General features: G+C 49.7%; 1 protein-coding gene across 8 annotated transcripts in view; it reads left to right on the top strand.

The window, feature by feature from the left end:
* Positions 1–7,246, top strand: part of LOC139552705 (dachshund homolog 2-like) — a 282,108-nt gene that overhangs the window by 249,468 nt on the left and 25,394 nt on the right. The gene's annotated exons all lie outside the window — the stretch shown is intronic.

The raw sequence follows: 7,246 nt of genomic DNA, 5'->3' as shown, positions 1-7,246 counted from the left end.
CCGGGGAGTCAAACAGCACCCGGTGGGTCAAACAGAACCCGGTGGGTCAAACAGCACCCGGGGAGTCAAACAGAACCCGGTGGGTCAAACAGCACCCGGGAGTCAAACAGCACCCGGTGGGTCAAACAGAACCCGGTGGGTCAAACAGCACCCGGGAGTCAAACAGCACCCGGGGAGTCAAACAGCACCCGGTGGGTCAAACAGAACCCGGTGGGTCAAACAGCACCCGGGGAGTCAAACAGCACCCGGTGGGTCAAACAGAACCCGGTGGGTCAAACAGCACCCGGGGAGTCAAACAGAACCCGGTGGGTCAAACAGCACCCGGGAGTCAAACAGCACCCGGGGAGTCAAACAGCACCCGGTGGGTCAAACAGAACCCGGTGGGTCAAACAGCACCCGGGGAGTCAAACAGAACCCGGTGGGTCAAACAGCACCCGGGGAGTCAAACAGCACCCGGGGAGTCAAACAGCACCCGGTGGGTCAAACAGAACCCGGTGGGTCAAACAGAACCCGGTGGGTCAAACAGAACCCGGTGGGTCAAACAGCACCCGGGGAGTCAAACAGAACCCGGTGGGTCAAACAGCACCCGGGAGTCAAACAGCACCCAGGGAGTTGGCGAGAAGGTGCTGCTGTGGGTTAATAGGGCTGGAGGATAGAGAGTGTGTAGATGGTCCTGCTGGGGGTTAATAGGGCTGGAGGATAGAGAGTGTGTAGATGGTGCTGCTGGGAGTTAATAGGGCTGGAGGATAGAGAGTGTGTAGATGGTGCTTCTGGGGGTTAATAGGGCTGGAGGATAGAGAGTGTGTAGATGGTGCTGCTGTGGGTTAATAGGGCTGGAGGATAGAGAGTGTGTAGATGGTGCTGCTGTGGGTTAATAGGGCTGGAGGATAGAGAGTGTGTAGATGGTCCTGCTGGGAGTTAATAGTGCTGGAGGATAGAGAGTGTGTAGATGGTGCTGCTGGGAGTTAATAGGGCTGGAGGATAGAGAGTGTGTAGATGGTGCTGCTGTGGGTTAATAGGGCTGGAGGATAGAGAGTGTGTAGATGGTCCTGCTGGGGGTTAATAGGGCTGGAGGATAGAGAGTGTGTAGATGGTGCTGCTGGGGGTTAATAGGGCTGGAGGATAGAGAGTGTGTAGATGGTCCTGCTGGGGGTTAATAGGGCTGGAGGATAGAGAGTGTGTAGATGGTCCTGCTGGGGGTTAATAGGGCTGGAGGATAGAGAGTGTGTAGATGGTGCTGCTGGGGGTTAATAGGGCTGGAGGATAGAGAGTGTGTAGATGGTGTATTGCTGTAAATGCTTTTTAGGGTTTTCTCCTCCGTGCCTCTCCTTGCCTGGCCATCTGTTCAGCCATATGGAGGCATGGATGGAGGAGCCACTTCTGGTAAGACTGGCGGAGGAAGATTCTCAGTGGTAGACACACACACAGTCAGTAATGTTTCATTCACATCTGGGACAGAGCAGTCGTTCTGTATATGACAAAGTCCTTACAGCGCCACTGTCACTGTGATGGCTGTAAGAGCTGGTCTCAGGTAAACACGTCTTCTGAAGCACAACACTGTAGCATTCTTTTCCCTTTTCAACCTTCTTTTAGTTGTTTTCCTCTGTCTGCTGAGAGCTGAGGGCTTTGCTATGAGAGTTGATGGATTTCAAATAGCTCTCCTTTTGTTGAAACCTCTTAAACATTAAGGGAGGGGGTTCTCTTCAGAAACAATACCTTATCTTTGTTTTTAGGGGTAGCAAATAAAAGGCCTGATTGATCAATAATTGATTGATTATTGCGGCCGGTTAAAAGGAAACAGCACTTCCCTTTTGTTTGTTTGTTTATGTATTTGTCTGTTTGCTCCGTTTGTGTGTTCAGAGGGGGAGGAGTGGAGGTTTCTGAAGACATGTCATTGGTTAATAAGAGGGATCTGAAGACATGTCATTGGTTAATAGGAGGGTTCTGAAGACATGTCATTGGTTCAACAAGGTCCTCCCAGTCAAGTGTGGTGGTTCCATTTCCCTTCATGTCAGTCACTGTTCCTCACCTCTCTCATGCTACAGCACAGTCAGGCTGAACACTGTTCATGTTCTTCAGGTGGGCCTGTTGGGTACACACACATCGTATGCACAGAGAACACTGTAGGTGGCACACACACATCGTATGCACAGAGAACACTGTAGGTGGCACACACACATCGTATGCACAGAGAACACTGTAGGTGGCACACACACATCGTATGCACAGAGAACACTGTAGGTGGCACACACACATCGTATGCACAGAGAACACTGTAGGTGGCACACACACATCGTATGCACAGAGAACACTGTAGGTGGCACACACACATCGTATGCACAGAGAACACTGTAGGTGGCACACACACATCGTATGCACAGAGAACACTGTAGGTGGCACACACACATCGTATGCACAGAGAACACTGTAGGTGACACACACACATCGTATGCACAGAGAACACTGTAGGTGACACACACACATCGTATGCACAGAGAACACTGTAGGTGACACACACACATCGTATGCACAGAGAACACTGTAGGTGACACATACACATCGTATGCACAGAGAACACTGTAGGTGACACACACACATCGTATGCACAGAGAACACTGTAGGTGACACACACACATCGTATGCACAGAGAACACTGTAGGTGACACATACACATCGTATGCACAGAGAACACTGTAGGTGACACATACACATCGTATGCACAGAGAACACTGTAGGTGACACATACACATCGTATGCACAGAGAACACTGTAGGTGACACACACACATCGTATGCACAGAGAACACTGTAGGTGGCACACACACATCGTATGCACAGAGAACACTGTAGGTGGCACACACACATCGTATGCACAGAGAACACTGTAGGTGGCACACACACATCGTATGCACAGAGAACACTGTAGGTGGCACACACACATCGTATGCACAGAGAACACTGTAGGTGACACACACACATCGTATGCACAGAGAACACTGTAGGTGACACACACACATCGTATGCACAGAGAACACTGTAGGTGACACACACACATCGTATGCACAGAGAACACTGTAGGTGACACATACACATCGTATGCACAGAGAACACTGTAGGTGACACACACACATCGTATGCACAGAGAACACTGTAGGTGACACACACACATCGTATGCACAGAGAACACTGTAGGTGACACATACACATCGTATGCACAGAGAACACTGTAGGTGACACATACACATCGTATGCACAGAGAACACTGTAGGTGACACACACACATCGTATGCACAGAGAACACTGTAGGTGACACACACACATCGTATGCACAGAGAACACTGTAGGTGGCACATACACGTCGTATGCACAGAGAACACTGTAGGTGGCACACACACATCGTATGCACAGAGAACACTGTAGGTGACACATACACATCGTATGCACAGAGAACACTGTAGGTGACCCACACACATCGTATGCACAGAGAACACTGTAGGTGACACACACACATCGTATGCACAGAGAACACTGTAGGTGACACATACACATCGTATGCACAGAGAACACTGTAGGTGGTACATACACATCGTATGCACAGAGAACACTGTAGGTGACACACACACCCTGCATCATTACTTGTGCACATTACAGTGACCTGAGACAGAACCAGGGCACTTTGTAAATGTCACGGGCCAGCCCTCTCCCCCTCTTTGCCCACAGAATAAAATGAATTGAATTGTGTGCTATCAGCAGCAGCAGCAAGATAAATCTGTCGTTTTAAAAGAAAGTAGCAATTAGGTGTGGAAAGCCTAGTGGAGGGAGGGAGGGAGGGAGGGAGGGAGGGAGGGAGGGAGGGAGGGAGGGAGGGAGGGAGGGAGGGAGGGAGGGAGGGTGCTTTTAGGAGTAACCCCCAGCCCTTTCCTAATGCATGGGACCAGAGAGGCTATGTGACAGGGGAGCAGGTGAGCTGTTTATCATCAATAGAGGGGAGGGGGAGGAGGGCAGGGGGGAGACAGAGCCTCTGACCAGGTCCATTACATAGACCAAAGATGGGAACTGAGGCTCTGTTGCCAGATGCCATTTGTGAACTCTCCATATCTTCCCTCTGATTCTGAGTGTATCTAACAATCACCTCACACCACTCTCACAGTCCTTCCTCTCTCCTTTCCCCTATTCTCTCCCTATATCTCTCTATATCTGTCTCTCTCAACAAACACACATACACTACCGGTCAAAAGTTTGGGCTCACTTAGAAATGTCCTTCTTTTTGAAAGAAAAGCAAATTTTTTGCCCATGAAAATAACATAAAATGTATCAGAAATACAGTGCAGACATTGTTAATGTTGTAAATGACTATTGTAGCTGGAAATGGCAGATTTTTTTATGGAATATCTACAGAGGCCCATTATCAGCAACCATCACGCTTGTGTTCCAATGGCACGTTGTGTTAGCTAAGTTTATCATTTTAAAAGGCTAATTGATCATTAGAAAACCCTTTTGCAATTATGTTAGCACAGCTGAAAACTGTTGTTCTGATTAAAGAAGCATTACAACTGGCCTTCTTTAGACTAGTTGAGTATCTGGAGCATCAGGATTTGTGGGTTTGATTACAGGCTCAAAATGGCCAGACACAAAGACCTTTCTTCTGAAACTCGTCAGTCTATTCTTGTTCTGAGAAATGAAGACTATTCCATGTGAGAAATTGCCAAGAAACTGAAGATCTCGTACAACGCTGTGTACTACTCCCTTCACAGAACAGCACAAACTGTCTCTAACCAGAATAGAAAGAGGAGTGGGAGGCCCCGGTGCACAACTGAGCAAGAGGACAAGTACATTAGAGTGTCTAGTTTTAGAAACAGACACCTCACAAGTCCTCAACTGGCAGCTTCATTAAATAGTACTAGCAAAACACCAGTCTCAACGTTAACAGTGAAGAGGTGACTCCGTGATGCTGGCCTTCTAGGCAGAGTTCCTCTGTCCAATGTCTGTGTTCTTTTGCCCATCTTAATATTTAATTTTTATTGGCCAGTCTGAGATATGGCTTTTTCTTTGCAACTCTGCCTAGAAGGCCAGCATCCCGGAGTCACCTCTTCACTGTTGACGTTGAGACTGGTGTTTCGCGAGTACTATTTAATGAAGCTGCCAGTTGAGGACTTGTGAGGCATCTGTTTCTCAAACTAGACACAAGGAAATGTCGAAGTGACCCCAAACTTTTTAACGGTAGTGTATACACACACACACACACTCTCCTCTTCATACTGTATCTGTGTGACCTTGATCTGCCAGCAACTTTCAGTCGGTACGAAAAAATTTATCACAGACTGTCAAACTGCTGGGGGAGGAATTATTCTTCAAATTTTTCCACCTCTATTTCTCTCTCTCATTATTTATTTCTCTCTCTCTCTCTCTCTCTCTCTCTCTCTATTTACTTGAATGCCCTTTCCAGTACAGGGGGAAATGTATTGCTTGTAGGACAGGTGGAATATGAACAATGGGCAGCATGGAGTGCAGGGTTATCTGGCCAGCCTGTGAGCGCAGCGGGGAAATCGATGTGACCCGTGATACACTGTCATCACAATTCCCACCCTGGCTGTCCTATTTGTCTTGCGCCGGGAAGCTGGGATGGCTGGTGTCATCTCAGAGCCAGATTATCTGGGTGAATCATAGCTCCAGACACTCTCAGGGTTCTGTCTATTTACCCCTGTCGTTCCCTCTGTGGATGGGGGAGGGATGGAAGGAGAGGAGTGGGGGAGGGATGGAAGGAGAGGAGAGGGGTGGATGGAGGGATGGGGGAGAGGAGGGGGAGTAGAGCAGATGGGGGATGGAGGGGTGGGAGGAGAGGAGGGGGAGGGAGGCTGGGAGGAGAGGGGTGGGAGGAAAGTGAGAGAGGGCTTTGGGAAGGTAAAATACAATGCTCCTTGCTTTTCTGGTAGCTGTCTCCGTGGTGATACTGCTCTGATCTGGGTTGTTCACTCTGCTGCGTATAGATGAACCACTCTTCAGAGAGAGGCTGTACAGGGCATATAGTCAGTCCCTCAGCCTGGTCACTCTGCTGCGTATAGATGAGCCACTCTTCAGAGAGAGGCTGTACAGGGCATACAGTCAGTCCCTCAGCCTGGTCACGCTGCTGCGTATAGATGAACCACTCTTCAGAGAGAGGCTGTACAGGGCATACAGTCAGTCCCTCAGCCTGGTCACTCTGCTGCGTATAGATGAGCCACTCTTCAGAGAGAGGCTGTACAGGGCATACAGTCAGTCCCTCAGCCTGGTCACTCTGCTGCGTATAGATGAGCCACTCTTCAGAGAGAGGCTGTACAGGGCATACAGTCAGTCCCTCAGCCTGGTCACTCTGCTGCGTATAGATGAGCCACTCTTCAGAGAGAGGCTGTACAGGGCATACAGTCAGTCCCTCAGCCTGGTCACTCTGCTGCGTATAGATGAACCACTCTTCAGAGAGAGGCTGTACAGGGCATACAGTCAGTCCCTCAGCCTGGTCACTCTGCTGCGTATAGATGAGCCACTCTTCAGAGAGAGCCTGTACAGGGCATACAGTCAGTCCCTCAGCCTGGTCACTCTGCTGCGTATAGATGAGCCACTCTTCAGAGAGAGGCTGTACAGGGCATACAGTCAGTCCCTCAGCCTGGTCACTCTGCTGCGTATAGATGAGCCACTCTTCAGAGAGAGGCTGTACAGGGCATACAGTCAGTCCCTCAGCCTGGTCACTCTGCTGCGTATAGATGAGCCACTCTTCAGAGAGAGGCTGTACAGGGCATACAGTCAGTCCCTCAGCCTGGTCACTCTGCTGCGTATAGATGAGCCACTCTTCAGAGAGAGGCTGTACAGGGCATACAGTCAGTCCCTCAGCCTGGTCACTCTGCTGCGTATAGATGAGCCACTCTTCAGAGAGAGGCTGTACAGGGCATACAGTCAGTCCCTCAGCCTGGTCACTCTGCTGCGTATAGAGGAACCACTCTTCAGAGAGAGGCTGTACAGGGCATACAGTCAGTCCCTCAGCCTGGTCACTCTGCTGCGTATAGATGAACCACTCTTCAGAGAGAGGCTGTACAGGGCATACAGTCAGTCCCTCAGCCTGGTCACTCTGCTGCGTATAGATGAGCCACTCTTCAGAGAGAGGCTGTACAGGGCATACAGTCAGTCCCTCAGCCTGGTCACTCTGCTGCGTATAGATGAGCCACTCTTCAGAGAGAGGCTGTACAGGGCATACAGTCAGTCCCTCAGCCTGGTCA

Source organism: Salvelinus alpinus, chromosome 24, assembly GCF_045679555.1.
Source record: "Salvelinus alpinus chromosome 24, SLU_Salpinus.1, whole genome shotgun sequence".
NCBI classification, from domain to species: Eukaryota; Metazoa; Chordata; class Actinopteri; order Salmoniformes; family Salmonidae; genus Salvelinus; species Salvelinus alpinus.
This window is presented reverse-complemented; position numbering and strand designations above follow the sequence as displayed.